This window comes from Cricetulus griseus, assembly GCF_003668045.3.
Source record: "Cricetulus griseus strain 17A/GY chromosome 1 unlocalized genomic scaffold, alternate assembly CriGri-PICRH-1.0 chr1_0, whole genome shotgun sequence".
Classification (NCBI taxonomy): domain Eukaryota; kingdom Metazoa; phylum Chordata; class Mammalia; order Rodentia; family Cricetidae; genus Cricetulus; species Cricetulus griseus.
Genome location: NW_023276806.1, coordinates 274,155,586 through 274,173,223, shown reverse-complemented (window position 1 = coordinate 274,173,223; position 17,638 = coordinate 274,155,586). Strand labels below are relative to the sequence as shown.

At 42.5% G+C, this 17,638-nt stretch overlaps 1 pseudogene; it reads right to left on the bottom strand.

Moving 5' to 3' along the window:
* The window catches only part of LOC113837952, a 13,137-nt pseudogene extending 2,946 nt beyond the window's left edge, over positions 1–10,191 (bottom strand).
* Between the last annotated feature and the right edge of the window lie 7,447 nt (positions 10,192–17,638).

Sequence of the window (17,638 nt, the reverse complement as noted above, 5' to 3'; positions counted from 1 at the left end):
CGAAAAGGCAGGAAACCCTGAGAGAGTTGCATTGGAATAGAAAAGCTCTGTCAAAAAGATGAAAAGTAAAAAATAGAAACTGAGATGTAGAAAATGAATAGAATAATAAAAAAGGAAAATACAGAGTCCACATACTGAATGATATTGTGCTGTCTTTGAATTGCTCAATTGCCAAGGAATGAAGAACTGCTAAAGTAACCTTTATTGTAAATGCTGCTGGATTCATTCAGTTCTGGCATTTCATACCTACTTTGGCTTCAAATTTATGTATAAGGACAGGTTACTTGGGAAAAGAATTTCTGCTTTTGTTTCCACAGAAAATGAAAAGCTGCGGATTCCTTCCAGACTAACAGAGTTGGAAGAACCCCTGAAGCAATGGCCAGGTATTGAATGTTGAAGACACCTGGGACAATGCAGTAAGACCAGTATAGTCAAGATTTCTGGGTTTTCTTAGGATCCCCATGGTATTTCAGCACCCCCGATCAGCAGGAAGCAGTTTGGAAAGAACGACGCCCACATTCCCAGATTTTGTTTATGAATGTTTTCATTTAAATGGAAGCCACAAGTGGAGGTTCCATTTGACATAGTTATGACTCTGCAGCTACAACTGTATGTCAGAATTAGCAATCTGCATACTATGTTTATGCTTCCATATGAATTAAGGCTTTCAAAATAAATTGCTTACTTCATGTTTCTGTGCTGGATCTCTGTGTGTGTGCCTGGATGTATGTGTGCCCATCATGTGGGCAGGCACCTGTCCCGGCCAAAGGGGTGTCAGAACACCTGGAAGTGGAATTGCAGGATCTGAGGGCTACCATGTGGCTGCTCAGAAATTAAACTGGATCCATTGAGCCAGCCCAACATCTTGATCTCTTGATCCCAGTGTAACTTACATAGATGCTTAATTTTTGTCAATCTGTTGAAAATGGGATTGTCATAAGTAACATATTCATACACACATACACAGCCAAGGATATAGTCCACTGTGGCACTGAAATTCCCAGGCAAACTTGATATATGGACCAGTGCTTTGTGCATGCTACCCAAAGGTACTACTAGTGACTTATACCCCAGGCCATCCAAACATCATTCTTCTTATAGTCTTAGCTGGTTTTGTTTTGGTTTTGAGGCTTGCTCCCAGCTCCCTCTTCTGGCTGCTTCCATCAGATAAGCAGGCAGTGCACTTAGAAACATCTAAGCAAGATTCTTACAACCATAAAGATGAAAACTGACAAATCTTTAGAAAGACAACAGTTCTCCAACAGGAACTGAGAATGTAGTTGATTTGTGCTCCTGCCCCTGGTATCATTCACAGCAGTGAGATCCATGAATCCTTTACAAAGCCAAGCTTTGCAGGTTGCACTGTTTTCCATAAAGAACACAAACCATTTCTTTTTCAAGAAGTAAAGGCAACTCCTTACAAGGGATTCTACATATAATATTCAGTGAGCTTCCCATGTGCTTTGCCTGGAACCCAAGTCAAGGGATTGAAAACCCACAGAAGGCACTGGAGGGATGGCTCCGTGGTGAAAGTGCTCTGATCTTGCAGGACTCCTGTTTCAGTCCCAGACCAACTGCCATGAATCCAGCTCCAGAAGGAATCCTGGAGCTCAATGTCTTTGGCATTCCCGTGCACATACCCACACACAGACACACATACAAATTAAAAGCAACATGCTCGGTAGTGGTGGTTGTGGTGCACACCTTTAATCCCAGCACTCTGGAGAGAGGAGGCAGATCTCTGTGTTCAAAGCCAGCCTAGTCTTCAGGGTAAGCTCCAGGATAGCAAGGGTTACAGAGAAACCCTGTTTGGCAGTAGGGTTACAGGGAATCAGCTGTCTAACCAAGTGCTAGTGTGATCCCCATGAACAAACCCTATTGTTCTTCCCTAGCCTGGTGGCTCATCAGGCCTAGTGACTGTCAAACCTGGTGACTTCTTTTCAAAGTGCCTGAAATAAGTCACTGTGGAGATCGCAGGACACCTTTCTATTCCAATGTTTAATTCTTAAGTAGACAAAGCAAATCCATTCTTAGCTTGGTATGGAAAGGTGTTTCTAGAGAAAAACATAAGAGGGCTAAGGAGAAACAAGAGCAGGTCCTGGAAGAAGAGTGAAAATGCCTCTAGCATAATATGCTGGGAAGATTGCAAGAGGGTAGGTGCCGGTCATTGAGCATGACTGATTCAGATACGCATCACTCACTCAATAAGGGCGAGAAAGACATCTATTTGTCTGTCAGCATGGATAACCATGCTTGAGGGGACTGTCCTGCTTCCACAGCAGCAAAGGCCTGTACTAATATGGCAGCTTGGGATTTTTGTGACTTCCTGATCCTGCATAGGCACCATAGGCAAACAAAAATGGCTAACATCATGGAAAGCATAACCCCTACTCCAGCCCATTCCTTATCTAAGCTAAAGGCTTGCTTAAGGGTTAAGCGAGTTAAGAGGGTATTAACAGTGGGCAGGCTCAGGCATGTAGCATTCACGGCAACAATCTGTTGTGTTAGGGTGTCTGTCAGGTTCTCGAACTGTTGACTCCAATTTCCCTGAAGGTAGGCACTCACCTGCCAACTCAGGTTGCTGTTCTCTGTGAAATTGTTGGCTATCCTGGAGGTGATACACAAAGAAGAAAAGGAATGAATGCATCCTATGGAAGTTAAGGTTACTAAGTCATCCACCTGTTCCTGCAACAGGTCCACTCGTTGGTTCACAGTTAGAATGCCAGCTTTTGAGTGGCCATCAATAGATCTTAAAGTAGTTAATGTTGTAGCTGTTTTTTCCACAGTATCATTGACTGTCTCAGCTGTTTGGACCTGAGCAGCCATGGCAATGGCAGCAGTCATAGCCGCTGCTGCAGAAAGGGTTATGGAAGTAACCAATGCTGCAGTTATGCCAAAATGCCGTTTGGTTCCTATGATTTCCGTAATGGGAAATGTTCTTGTATCCACTTTAACTGGAACAGGAACATACATAGGAATCCTCATCACTACTGCTGTATTAGCAGAACCATTCCAACATTGACTAGCAATGCAGTTGATGTCAGTCGAATTGCACGAGATCACTTCTTTGATAGCATTAGTAGCATTAGAGAGCAGAAAGAAAAAGGGAGCTTTTAAACATACTGGGCTAGCTGGAACAGTGAGATTATTCAAAGTTTTATGTATAGATAGATTCTTAAGAGAAGGTCCCTTCTCATCCCTTGTACCAGAAATATTAAGAAGTCTCATGCAGAGATTCTGGAGAACTGCAAAAGGTTCAAGAGAAGTAAATGCTCCATGCTCGTTGGAGAGTACCCATTGAAACCATGGCCAGGTATTTTTACTGCCTGTTCTTTGGGAACCTCCCTGAGTTAGGTTATACTGGTACTTGCCAAGAGGGAGAGTAAATTCAAAACCTGGAGCTATCTGTTTAAGTTTGTGGTCCGGACTCTGACAGGGTGTCCAATGAGGAGGATAGCCTCGATTGGGTGCACAATAAGGCAAGACCTGTCAAGCGGTAGAGTTCTCTTGATTAAAGCGTGAATCTGAGGGTCGGAGCCCCTCCATCAGCATCAGAAATTTAGTGATATTTACATCCTTAGTCCCATTTGTATCAGTGCCAGAGCCAGAACTAGCGCCTGTATTAATCTGAATCAGGACTTCAGTGAGCATAGCGCTTGAGATCTGGTTATGAGTAAGGGGATCAAGTCAATTGCCAACAGAACCATTCTTCAACCAAATGCATGGGTTAGAATTATTAAGAAGGGAGAAGCATAATGCTCCATGGAGAGAAATATTAGTGGCTGAATACTGGGCAGTGTCAGGGTCTAAATGGACACAAGGCAAGCCCAATTCACAACTAGTAGAAAAGAAAACAGGCAAAACTTTAGATGTGCTATGAACAGGCAAGGGAATTGGCCACGCTTTCACTTTGGCCCACAGGATTTGTTCTCTGGCCTGGATCAGCCACGGTGTTGTCAAGGTCAGCAGCAAAATCAATATCGGAGGCTTCATCTTGTTTGTTGCACTGCCTCGTTAGTCTCTCTGGATTCCACACCGGGTCTTGCTGATCCTGAGGAAAAACACAAACAGAACCTCTCGCCCATGCTAACACCGGGTCCGGTCCATGCCATAGACCCATAAGGATATCTCTCCATCTTTTGTAGCCCTTCTGAGAAGGTGCCTGAGTCTGGTGCCTATCGGCAGCAGAAAGGCCTTGAGACTCCAAATTTATAAAATTCAGAGTAAAGAGAGCCAAGGATAGTTGTTCCTTTGGTGTTCTACCATGGCCTATTCCCCGTTTTTGTTTTAATAAACATTCTTTCAATGTGTGATGAGCTCTTTCAACTATTCCTTGTCCTTGGGGATTATAAGGCAGGCCATGGTTTAATTGGACTTCCATCTGTTTACAGAAGGAGGTAAAAGATTGAGCTGTGTAAGCAGGACCATTGTCAGTCTTTAATTGCTGAGGTTTTCCCCAGGCAGCCCATGCCTCAAGGCAATGTCCAATGACATTGCAAGCCTTTTCCCCACTCATAGGGGTGGCATGGATGATGCCTGAACAGGTATCCACAGACACATGGATATATTTAAGAGTTCCAAATCCTGAAAAATGAGTTACATCCATTTGCCAGATCTTCAAGGGCAATAACCCTATGGGATTGACCCCCAGGCTAGGGAGGTGCAAAAAGGTTATACACTGTTGACAATTCAATACTATCTGTCTAGCCTCTGCTCGAGACAAAACTTTGCTGTAAAGTTTTTGTAGATACATGAAATTGTTTGTGAAATTGCTGTGCTCGCTCCGCAGGGGAAGCGAAAAATACATATTCCCCTCTAGTAGAGTGATCTAGGATCTCATTGCCTTTTGATGGAGGTCCGGGCAAGTTGGTATGAGCCCTAATATGTTGTATAAAAAATTTCTGATCGCGATGCCAGATCAACTTTTGCAACTCCTGTAAGAGTTTGCAAACTGTACTATTAGGTTTGATAGGTCCTGCAACCTCCAGGGCCTTAACAGCATTCACAACATATGCTGAACCATAAATTAAATTAAAGGAGAACGGGCAATTTCTAAACACTTCAAGAACAATTTTACATTCAATAATCTGGGGAGAGCCAGGCTGATATTGAAATTGCACTGGATCCTGATGCCCTATCATATAGGCTCCACAGCCCATCTTGGATCCGTCAGTGAAAATATTTGTGGCTCCAGCAATAGGAGCTGCTGCAGTCTTTTTAGGAAAAATGACTGGATGTTCTTTAAAAAAATGACATTAGAGGGTGTTTTGGATAATGATTATCTATATTTCCTGAAAATCCACATCGCAGAATGGCCCAGTCATCCACAGTTCCACAAAGTATCTTAACTTGTTGAGCAGTATAAGGGATTATGACCTTATTTGGAGTCCCCCAAAATATTGAATGCATTCCTGTATCCCATTTTGAGCCAAGTCAGCAACCGCTGCAGGATAGTATTCAATAGTTTTTCCTGGAGAGGATTTAGAATAAATCCATAGTAACGGACCATCTTGCCACAGCAAAGCTGTAGGCTGGGAGAATGTTGGGAGCACACACAAAAGAATATCCATGTTTTCTATTAGCCGTTTAAGGCTGGCGCTTTGTAATTCTGTCTCCACTTTCTTTAAAGCTTCTCTGGCTTTAGCAGTTAACTGCCTAGGTGAATCTAACGCTGAATCACCATTGAGAATATTAAACAATGGTTTCAACTCATAATTAGGTAATTTTAAATAACACCTTATCCAATTTATATCTCCCAACAACTTCTGATAATCATTAAGAGTTTTTAAATTATCTTTTCTAATCTCTATTTTTTTGTGGAATAATTGTATGAGGGAGAATCTTAGCCCCTAGATAGTTAGTAACAGTGTCCTATTGTACTTTATCTGAGGCTATGACTAAATTATGCACCTCAAGCAATTTTACCAATTTTGTATATGCCTTATTGAGAGTTTTATCATCTTCGGCAGCCAATAAAATATCATCCATATAATGAACACATCTAATCTTTGGAAAGTGCACTCTTAAAGGAACTATGGCTTCTGCTACAAACAACTGACACTTAGTAGGATTATTGGCTATCCTCTGTGGCAACACTATCCATTCATACTTTAGATCGCGTTGTTCATGATTAAAAGAGGGCAGCGTAAAGGCAAAATGCCCTGAATCCTTGGCACACAAAGGTATGGAAAAGAAACAATCTTTAATATCTGTAGAGATGATAGGCCATGATGCAGGTAAAGAAGTTAAAAGTGGAAGACCATGTTGCACAAGGCCCATAATTTGCATCTGCTGATTAATAGCTCTAAGATCATGAAGCCGCCTCCATTTACCAGATTTTTTCTTAATGACAAAAATAGGAGTATTCCATGGAGATACAGAGGCTTTTATATGCCCCAGATCCAGCTGCTCCTGCACTAGAGTCCTAGCAGCCTCCAGTTTTTCAGAGGAAAGTGGCCACTGAGGAACCCATACCTGCTCCTCTGTTTTCCAGGTAATAGGAATACCTCCCTCAATGGCCCCTAGGAAAAACACAGACCTAGAATCTTAGTTAGGTCTCAGTTGTGGAATAATAGGACTAGTACGACCTGCAGATGTTTTCGAGGCCTCGACCTGGGAAGGTATCCCATTCGTTTCATGATATCTTGAGATGTTTCTGAGTATTCATTTGTGAGTTTAAAACCCATATCCTTTAACAAATCTCTTCCCCATAGTGAAATTGGTAAGTCTAACACATAAGGTTGCATGGTCCCTGAATGCCCTTCCTGATCTTTCCAAGGCAATTGTCTAGCACTCATATCAGGAGCCTTGGCATAGCCCAAACCTTGTAAAGTTTGAGAAGAGACTTGTATAGGCCAGCCAGAGGGCCAATCTTTAGTGGCTATAATGCTCTTATCAGCTCCAGAATCTAGTAAGCCTAAAATTTTCTTACCATTCACTATTAACTCAAGGGTCGGACTTGACCAAGATCTAAAGCTAGGAAATTTAAGTTTGATCCAGTGGAACCAAAGCCTCCCTCTCCTCTCTCTCTGGCTTGTGCTGGAAACTTGTCATGCAAACTTGGCAAAAGCAGTAGCTGTGCTATCCTGTCTCCAGGAGAAATGGCTGTAATCCCTCTAGGAGATTCTACCATGATCTTTACCACATCCATGTAATCAGGATCTATAACTCCAGGATGTACTCCTAAACCTTTCAATGCTGCAGATGATCTTCCATATCAGCAAGCCTTCTGTGCCAGGCTCAAGGGGTCCTGTAAAATCAGGGTCAATGAGCTGGACGCCCATTCTGGGAGTTAATACGAGTCTGGTGGTGGAGCGTAAGTCCAGCCCCGCTTCAATTAGCAATTGGCTATTAGGCTTCAATGTGGGTCTTTTAACAACCAGGAAATGATTGGTTTAAGGATATAAAACTGCTGTGGGACAAGAGGCATGGACTCTCTGAAGTCTTGAGGTCTACTGAGAGCATGATAAATATGGTTGATAACAATATGCTATATTTTAAAAGTTGTGAGATAGTTTTCTGTTACAATATTTCTCTCAAAAGCAGTTAGGAAAGAATGATGCCCACATTTCCAAATTTTTTTATGAATGTTTTCGTTTAAATGGAGGCCACAAGATATTGGTACACAGTGGAGTTTTATTCAGTCTAAGAAGACTATTAGCAATATTTACTAAGCTTAAGTGATTGTATCATGGATGCCTGGAACTAGAATACAAGAATGTTCATATAACTATGAAATGGTATAATCTCTGATGTCCAATGTATTTCATCCTAGGCCATAATTAAAGTTTTGAGACATGCTCCTTTAGATCAGTGTAGGAACCTCAAACTCATGGAAACCTAACTGCCTTGTCCTTCTAATTGCTGGACTCACAGGCATGTGACAGGACATATGTTTTATTACAAACCAAATAAAAACCAGAAAAACATAACCACAATGAGGCAAGTCCCAATCACACATACCTGGGTAGACACTATGACAGGAGCAAGGTTCAAGGCCAGCCTGAGCTACACTGGGTTTAAAGAGAGACAGGGATACATAATTCTACTTCACTAGCTTCAAAGACTCCCAGTTTTGATTTAGAGCCTGAAGACTTGGGATATTTGCCAGGCTACACCATCTCATTACCCCTTTCAATATTTTTTTAGGTACCCCAGTGCCCAGTCTAGAATTGGGTCAGGTGACCAGGCTATCTATTTATTTTGCTTCCCAGAGCTAGGATGGAACCTGGGGGTTTCCACCATCTGCAAACAAGCCCCCAAATCTTATTATTTATCCTTTAACCTCTTCAGAGCCCTTGTTCCCATGCCTGTGTCATTTACCACATGCTCCCCTGGCATTCTCCGAGGAACCTGAAGGGTGGGCCTTTCCATGTACAGTAAGTATCAAGTCTCCAGCCAGCTCATTATTATTACTGCTTTCCAAGAACAGAAATTCCACAAAAGAGAGTCCATTGGTAAGCACTCGCACTGAGTGTTGATAATAAATTCCCTCAGAAAAACCGGTGCTTCCTGGAGCCCAAAATTCCCATTGTTCTTTTCCCACAGGCTATCTGATCAAGTCTTCTCCAGAATTTTGAGGACTGAGGAGCATCCTCAGGAATCCAGTGCATGGGAAACTGAGGCAGGAGGTTGGCAGGGGTTTATTAAGGTTGCCTGGAATATAATGAAATCCTATCACAAAAATTCAAAAACAAACCCACAGGGTGCCACTGTATGAACCATCACTCTGGACACGAGTAAAGACAGATGGCTCACCCCGACTACTCTCCCAGAGGTCCTGTGTGCAACTCCCAGCAACCACATGGTGGCTCACATCCATCTGTAATGAGATCTGGTGCCCACTGATGCCTGCATGGATATGTACAGCTAGAACAGTGTATACATAAGAAATAAATCTTTAAAAGAAAGAACAGCAGTCCCTATGTAGAACAGAGTAGCTATGTAGGCCAACACATAGTTCAGGAGGCTGCTCTTCGTCCAACACTGTCAACATTTGACTTTTCTGGCCAAATCTGGAATTCTTGTGTGCTATTAAACAAGGAAAGGAGGGCAGAAGAAATGAATCAAACATTCAAGTCTGGGGCTGGAGAGATGGCTCAGCAGCTAAGAGCACAGACTGCTCTTCCAGAGGATCCAGGTTCAATTCCCAGCACCCTTTTGCCCACTCATAACGGTATAACTCCAGTTCCACAGAAATACATGCAGGCAAGATTCAAGACAGGGCTTCTCTCTGTAATTTGGAGTCTGTCCTGGAAGTAGCTCTTGTGGACCAGGCTGGCATTGAACTCACAGAGATCCGCCTACCTCTGCCTCCCAAGTGCTGGGATTAAAGGCATGTGCTACCACTGCCTAGCTAAAACATAAATCTTTTTGTTTTTCTAAGACAGGGTTTCTCTGTGTAACAGCACTACCTGTCCTCCTAGCTCCGTCTCACAACAGCCTGCCTAAAAAAATGTCAAGAACACACACTGGGGTTTGGAAATTTAGCTCAGGCAAGCGCAAAGCCCTGAGTTTGGTCCTCATCTCTGAAGGAAAAGCAAAACATTGTTCCAGGGACTGAGCACTGTGCCAAGGTTTGTTAGAGATGTAATAAAAAGATGATGTTTGTTACCCCTGGTTTGAAATCATGAAATCAGACGATGTCAGGAGAGATAGCTCTTCGGTACAAATTGGAATGATGATTCAATATTTCCTGAGTGAGAAGTAGTTTCACCTTGAGGCTAGTGTGACTTAGGTAGTCCTGAGTGTAGGCCCAGTGCTCTTAAACCTCAGAAATGACTGACAAGAGAGTATGTTTCTGGTTTTTACACCAATAGGCAAAGCTCTGTTCAAAAGCCATGAGCAGGGCTGGAGTGATGTTTCAAAGGTTAAGTGATGGTTTGTGCTTCTCTTTAAAACTTTCCCCAATCTATCATATGGAAAATGATCTGCTCATACTGACTCTGACACTGGTTTGTCTTCAATAAAATAGGCTCTACTATGCTAGAATTGCAGGCAAGGTTCTTGGTAATAGTATTAATATTCTTATTTCATTTCCTTTCTTTTTCTTTTTTATTCTTTAATTACTACTCATATTTATATGTCCATCCACCCCCATTCCCTTGCCCTCCCATCTTCCCATGTTCCCCACTACCTACCCCCCAACCCATCCCCAAACTTCTCCCCGGGGATAGTGAAGCCCTCCGCCATGGACCTTCAAACTCTGTCATATCATTTGGAGGAGGGCCTAGGCCCTCCTTGCTGTATATGGGCTGCAAGAGTATCCCTCCTTAGCGAATGGGCTTCCAAAGTCCATTTGTGCTCTAGGTTTAAAGACTGGCTCCACTGTTAGAGGTCCCATAGACTGTCTTGGCCTCCTAGCTGGCACCCACATTCAGAGGGCTTGGCTGGTCCAATGCTGTTTCGGAAGCTTAATGACTAGGGTCTCCATGCTCTCATTAGGTCAGGTCAACTGTTTCTGCGGGTTTCTGCAGCAGCGTCTTGGCTTCTTTGCTCATCCCTCCTCCTCTCCACAATAGGATTCCAGGGGTATGGTTCCGTGCTTAGCTGTTTGTGCCTGTTTCTGCTTCGAACAGACACTGGATTAAGACTCTAGGAATGGTAACCAAGGTAGACACCTATCTCATTATAGGGGAAGAGCAATAATGACATTTTCACCACCACTGCTTGGGTTCTTAGTTGGAGTCATCCCTGTGGTCCCTAATACTTCCCCTGTGCCAGGCCTTTCTCCATACCTGTACTGTCTCCCTCTGTCGAGGCATTCTCCGTTCTTGCCCTCCTCTATTCCTCCCCTGTCTCAGGCCTCTTGTTCTCCTCCCCGATCCCCTTCTTCCCTTCCCACCTCCTTCCTCTCCACCCATGCCCCTTGATCCCTCTTTGTTCAGGGGTTTTCCTCCCCCTCCTTTTCTTTGAGGGACTATGCAATCTTCTGTTTGGGTCTTCCTTGTGTCCTAGCTATTCTGGCAGAGTGGATTGTAGACTGGTAATAGTTTGCTCTATGTCTAAAAATCCTATATGATTGAGTACATTCCATGTTTATCTTTTGGGGACTGGGTTACCTCACTCAGAATGGGTTCTTCTAGTTCCATCATTTGTCTGCGAATTTCAAGATTCCATTGCTTTTTTTCTGCTGAATAGTACTCCATTGTGTAAATGTACCACATTTTCTCTATCCATTCTTCAGCTGAGGGGCATCTAGGTTGCTTCCATGCTCTGGCTATTACAAATAATGCTGCTATGAACATAGTTGAACATATGTCCTTTTTGTATAAATGTGTATTTTTGTGTATATGCCCAAGAGTAGAATTGCTGGATCTTGAGGTAGACTGATTCCCATATTCCTGAGAAACCACCATGCTAATTTCTAAAGTGGTTGTACAAGTTTGCCTACCCACCAGCAATGAAGGAATGCTCCTCTTTCTCCACATCCTCTCCAGCATACATTGCCATTGGTGTTATTGATTTTAGCCATTCTGATAGGAGTAAGATGGTATCTCAGAGTGATTTTGATTTGTATTTCCCTGATGGCTAAGGATGTTGAAAACCTTGTCAAGTGTCTTTCAGCCTTTTTTAGATTTTATTTCTTTATTATGTATACAACATTCTCCTTCCATATGTATATCTGCACACCAGAAGAGGGCACCAGATGTCATAATGGATAATTGTGAGCCACCATGTGGTTGCTGGGAATTGAACTCAGGACCTTTGGAAGAGCAGCCAGTGCTCTTAACCTCTGAGCCATCTCTCCAGTCCCATCTTTCAGCCATTTTAGATTCCTCTGTTGAGAATTCTCTATTTAGTTCTGCACTCCACTTTTTAATTGCATTGTTTGGTGTTTTGGAGAATAGCTCTTGAATTCATTGTATATTTTGGTGATCAGACCTTTGTCAGATATGGGGTTGGTGAATATCTTTTCCCATTCTGTGGGCGGGTGTTTGTCTTGTTGAACTTCCAGAAGCTTCTCAGTTTCAGGAGGTCCCATTTATGAATTGTTGATCTGAATGTTTATGCTACTGGCTTTATGTTCTGAAAACAGTCTCCCGAACAAATTTCTTTGAGAGTACCACCCTCCTTCTCTTCTAGGATTTCAGTGTGGCTGAATTTTTGTTGAGGTCCTTGATCCATTGGGATTTAAGTTTTGTGCACGTCGCTAGATATGGATCTATCTGCAATCTTCTACATGGCCAAATCCAGTTATGCCAACACCATTTGTTGAAGATGCTCTTTTTTCCGTTGTATAACTTTAGCTTCTTTGTCAAAATCAGGTGTTCATAGATGTGTGGGTTAATATCAGGCTTTTCAATTTGATTCCATTGGTCAACCTGTCTATTTTTGCGCCAATACCAAGCTGTTTTCAGGACTATGGCTCTATGATAGAGCTTGAAATCAGGGGTGGTGATGCCTCCAGAAGTTCCTTTATTGTCCAGGGCTGTTTTGGCTATCCTGGGATTTTAGTTTTTTTCTTTATGAAGTTGAGTACTATTCTTTCAAGGTCTGTGACAGATTGTGTTGGGATTTTGATGGGAATTTGCGTTAAATCTGTAAATGGCTTTTGGACAGATTGACATTTTTACTATGTTAATCCTACCTGTCCAAGAGCATGGGAGATCTTTCCATTTTCTGGTATATTCTTTCATTTCTTTCTTTAAAGACTCAAAGTTCTTACTATACAGGTCTTTCTCATTTTTTGTTTGGTGTTACCCCAAGATATTTTATGCTGTTAGTTGCCATTGTAAAGGGTGAGGTTTCAATGACTTCTTTCTCAGCGCATTTATCATCTGTATATAGAAAGGCTACTGATTGATTTGAGTTACTCTTGTATCCTGCGAATTAGCTGAAGGTGTTTATCAGCTGTAGGAGTTCCCTGGTAGAGTTTTTCAGGTCACTTATGTAAACTATCTGCAAATAGTGAAAGTTTGACTTCTTCCTTTCCAATGTGTATCCAGTTTGTATAAAAACAAACCTGCAACACACAGGAGTCCCAGTACTACAGACTGGCTATAGTTCAATCCCTGGAGTCTCCAGTGTGGAAGGAGAGAACTGTCTCTGACCTGCTCAAGTTCTCTATGACTCCTTAGTGTTGTCACTCACACAGAGACACATCCTAAACACTCAGGAAACAACAACAAAAAATTGCACACACATGCACTTGGAGTTAGAGGCAAGCAGATCTCTGACTTATATGTCATCCTGGTCCACAGATCAGGTTCAAGGACAGCCAGGACTACACAGAGAAGCCCTGTCTCCCTGTCTCATGGGGGACAGGAAAGAAGAAAGATTTTGAAATTACCTATAGGCTCTTAGACACCAAAAAGCATGAAAAGGGGGGAGGAAGGAGGAAAAGAAATAGATGACCTCAATTTACACAAAATTAAGATTTGTGAAGGAATGGGGTGGGCAAAGTACTCCATCCATTCATCCCAGCTCTTGAGAGGCAGAGGCAGGCAGATCTCTGAATTTGAGGCCGGCCTGGTCTACATAACACCTTCCAAGTTAGCTAGAGCTATTGTGGTAGTTTGAAAGTAATCTCATAGGGCGTGGCTCCATTAGGAGATGTGGTTTTGTTGGAGTGAGTGTTGCCTTGTTGGAGAAAGTGTGTCACTGTGGAGGCAGGCTTTGAGGTTTCTTATGCTAGAATAGTACACAGTCTCTCAGTTCATTTTCTGTTGCCTGCAACCACTGATCTTCTTTCCTAAGTATACCATCCATTCAGACTTCACTCTTCCCCAATCAGGAACTTTGTCTTCTGTGCACAAACGAGAAAAAACCACAAACCCATTTAGATTCCAGGCTTTCTCTCGCCATCTTGATATGACAGCTAATGCAAGTTTTAAAAATCCAATGTTCAGTTATGTAATGGTTTGGAGTAGCACACGTTTGGAGGTCAAAAAAAAAAAACTAATGCAGTCAGTTTCTTTTCTCCTTCTACCAGGTGTCTCCTGGGGATTGAACTCCTCAGGTCTCAGGTTTTGTATAAATGCCCTTATTCCATTGTGCCATCTTAACTGATCCTAAAGTAGCTTAGCATGGTGACTCATGCTTATGATGACAGATTTGAAGAGCCTGAGGCAAGAAAAGTGGCAAGAGTGTATGAAGCCAGCCTGCTCTACATCGTTCCTTCAAGACCAGCCTGGGCCACAGAGTAAAACCCTTTTAGAAGAAGTATAAGATTAAGGGCTTGGGGATTTTGCTATGTTACCGAGAATTCTGCAAACTCTAACATGATTCTCAGCACCATAGACACTGGACAAGGTGGCATGAACTCCAGTGATCCTGGCCAAACCAGAATGTGACGCTGTCTCAAGTTTAAGAAAAATTCAGAGAGCAAGCTTGTATCCTAGATAAGTGAATGTCCGCTGTAGCACAGCCATGAGGATGCCAATAGAAACATTGCTTCCTTGCAGGTACAGATGTGTGCTGCCACACCTAACAGATGGTGGACACACAGAAAGAGCAATCATCCTCCTAGGACATCTAGAAAATAGTATTCATGGGCTAAAGGAGAGAAAATTAGTTCCATCTCTCCAACAATGTGCTTTTCCAAGGGATGAATGTGAAACTACTAGGAAAACAGATTACACAAAAGATAAAAAGTGGGATGCAATGGGGCATGGTGTCTTCTGACACTGCAGAGGTAGAGACAGGGGAATTGCTGAGTTTTTGAGTCCAGCCTGAAATACTTAATGAGCTCCAGGCCAAGAAGGGCATGGTGGTGGCACACACCTTTAATCCCAGCACTCAGGAGGCAAGGCAGGCTGATCTTTGTGAATTCAAGGCCAGCCTGGTCTACAGAACAATTCTAGGACTGCCTGGCTCCAAAGCACCACCAGCGCTCAGCTAAACTTCTGATTCTCCTGTCTCTACCTTCCAAATGTTGGGGTTCCAGGTATTTGCCACCACATCCTCTTTCCTGCGTTGCTGGGAGTGGAGTCCAGGCAAATGCTAGGCAAGCACTCTTCCAACAGAGCAGAATCTCCAGCTACAGAAACCTGTTCTGTTAAAGACATAGCTCAAGGTACACCACAGATGGTTTTAATCATGGCTGGCAAGGTGACACTTAACATTTCAATGCTAGAATGAAAGGTGGATGCCACCACACCTGATAGGATCTAGAGTGTTCTTTTAAGGTTATCTTCCAATAGACATCACGATTTTAAAGAAATGATAGCAACAAACAGTATTTGGCATCACAAACCTGTCAATTTGTGGTTCAGAAATGCAAGGAAGAGAAGGAGGGTTTCTCAACTTTGGGGTTTGAGGCCAACTTGGGGGACCTATATGATCCTGCCTTCATATAATAAACAAAATTTTGTTTTGTTATCCAAAACAAGGTTTCTATATATACTAATTCTGGCTTCCTGGAACTCACTCTATAAACCAGGCTCGTCTCAAACTCACAGAGATCTACCTGCCTCTTGAGTACTTGGATTAAAGGCATGAGCTAGCACTGCCCCACCAAATAAAAACTTTTAAAGAGGCTATAGACACAGGTCAGCAGGTAAGGGCACTTGCTGCTCATGCAGAAGATCAGGGTTCAGTTCTCATCACCCACGTGATGGCTCACAACCATCTGGAACTCCAGTTCCAGGGAACTCAATTCCCTCTTCTGACTTCTTTGGACACCAAACACACACGCAGTATACAGACATACAGAAAGGAAAATTGTAGGGAGCCGTCCCTGCATTCTCCATTACAAGATGGCGCCTGCATCCGGCAGGCACCGAATGTAAACAAGATTATTGCGCAGGCGCTGGGTAATTTTCCATTCCTTGATCTCTGCCTATTCCGTGGCGTCATATGGCCGGATGAGCTGCAGCCAATCATAGGGTGACACGTCCCAGGCGGCGGCTGCCAGCCTTTATTAGGGGACGGGATTCTTGGCTCAGTGTCTCCGCTCTGGTAAGCTTATGCTCTCCTCTCAAGACGCATTAAAGCTTTCCTGCAGAAGGATCCGAGTGTCCCGTGTATGATTTCTTGCTGGCGAGAAATACAGAGAGTGCGCGGGACAGAAAATACTCTCCTACACATAAAGTAAAGAAACCTGAAAAGAATAATTGGAAACTCTGAAAGTCAGAAGATCTTGGATAGATACCCTACAAGCACTAAGGGAGCATGGATGTCAACCCAGACTACTGTACCCAGCAAAACTTTCAATCACTATAGATGGAGAAAACAAGATATTCCACAACAAAAACAGATTTAAACAATACATATCCACAAATCCAGCACTACAGAAGGCTCTGGAAGGAAAACGCCAACCCAATGAACATAACTACACTCACAAAAACATTGGCAGTAGATAATCTAATTTTACCAAACACAAAAAGAAACAGGAGGGCAAAATCCACACGCAATGATACCACCAACAATAAATCCAAAACAAAGAAGAACCAATGAACAATGGACATTAATATCCCTAAATGTCAATGGTCTTAACCTACCCATAAAAAGATATAGACTAACAGAATGGATACGAAGACAGAATCCATCCTTCTGCTGTTTACAAGAAACACACCTCAACTTCAAAGACAGGCAATACCTCAGAGTAAAAGGATGGGAAAAAATTTCCAATCAAATGGGCTCAAGAAACAAGCTCGGGTAGCAAACCTAATATCTAACAAATTAGACTTTAAACTGAAAGCAACCAAAAGAGATGAAGAAGGGCATTTCAAACTCATCACAGGAAAAGTCCATCAAGATGAAGTCTCAATCCTGAACATCTATGCCCCTAATACGAAAGCATCCACATTTGTAAAAGAAACATTACTAAAGCTCAAACCACACATAAAACCACACACACTTATACTAGGAGAATTCAACACCCCCTTACACCATTGGACAGAACCACTAGACAGAAACTTAACAAAGAAACAAAGGATCTGACAAGTTATGACAACTGGGTTTAACAGATATCTATAGAACCTTCCATCCAAACACAAAAGAATATACCTTCTTCTCAGCGCCACATGGAACCTTCTCAAAAATTGACCACATAGTTGGCAGCAAAGCAAACCTCCACAGTTACAAAAGTATTGAAATAACCCCCTGTATCTTATCAGACCACCATGCATTAAAGCTTGAATTCAGCAGCAATACGAATTGCAGAAAACCTACATTTGCGTGGAAAATGAATAACACCCAGTGGCACCATTCCTGGGTTGAGGAAGAAATAAAAAAAAAGAAATAAAAGACTTCCTAGAATTCAATGAGAATGTAGACACAACATACCCGAACTTATGTGATACCCGGAAAGCAGTGCTAAGAGGGAAGTTCATAGCACTAAGTGCTCACATGAAGAAACTGGAGGAAAGTCACATTAGAGAATTGACAGAACAACTGAAAGCTTTAGAGCAAAAAGAAGCAAACACACCAAGGAGGAGTAGACTCCAGGAAATAATCAACCTGAGAGCCAAAATCAACAAAGTAGAAACTAGGAAAACAGTACAAAGAATCAATGAAACAAAGAGTTGGTTCTTTGAGAAGATCAATAAGATAGACAAACCTCTAGCCAAACTAACCAAAAGGCAGAGAGAGAGCATGCTAATTAACAAAATCAGAAATGAAAAGGGGGATATAACAACGGACACTGAGGAAATCCAGAGAATCTTTAGGTCATACTTTGAAAACCTGTATTCCA